We start from the raw sequence: 958 nt of genomic DNA on the forward strand, positions 1-958 counted from the left end.
TTCTCTCTCTTTGTCACATTTTTTTTAAGAATACACCCAATATGAACTCAAACAAAGAGATCAGCCAGCCCTCTCAAAATCAACACAAAAGTGCATAGAAATTAGAGTCCGTCGTCTCGCACCAATCTACCGGTCACCGCCGCTGCTCCCTTTGTCGGCTCACTGGCGGCCTTGATCCACCCCGATTAGCCATGTTTCCCCATATTAAAGGTACGATCTTGATTTATTTAAGCCAATTTCTTAATTCAGTTGCTTCGGTTCTCTGATTAGAGATTGATTTTAGATTTCATGAGATTCAAAAATTGAGGCAATTGCAGAGGGGAATTGATGTTGGGTATGTGACGTACCTTTGTAGATTGGGAACGAATTGGCTTGAACTAAGGAGATTTCGGCTTCGGTTCCCTCCGCTCTCATTTTTTGTTGTCAACTATCAAAATTTGAGTGTGGTGAGATGGATTGAGTTTCGGGATTTACCGCAGTAGGATCTGCACGATGACGAGCGTTGTCACATCATGGTACATCCACCAATATAAATAACTAATTCTGTTGCATTTGTATGTGGCTTATCGTCTACTTTTTCATCAAAAAGAATTCTCCCCAAACTTCATATAGTCTTGCGTGTGTTTCAATCATCTTTACATCATTTTGCGTATTGATAAACTTTCTTCCGAAAAGACCATTCAGAAATTGGAATTATAAACATTATATCTGAATCACTTTATACAAACCAATATGGTATGGATCATTTAATTTGACGTTAGTAATGAACATTCTAATATAATTTGTGGGTGATGGCATATGGGATTCCTTTGATGTCGTTGACACCTTGCCCAAATTACTGATCGTGTAGGTTGTGATGCTCCTTTTTTCTTCTTTTCTTATAGAATTTCTTCACCTTGCATTCTGCTGGTGTGTTTGTATTGATTCAATCTTTATATGGTTGTATCTTTTTCTTCAC

The sequence above is a fragment of the Salvia hispanica genome, chromosome 5, assembly GCF_023119035.1.
Source record: "Salvia hispanica cultivar TCC Black 2014 chromosome 5, UniMelb_Shisp_WGS_1.0, whole genome shotgun sequence".
Taxonomy (NCBI): Eukaryota; Viridiplantae; Streptophyta; class Magnoliopsida; order Lamiales; family Lamiaceae; genus Salvia; species Salvia hispanica.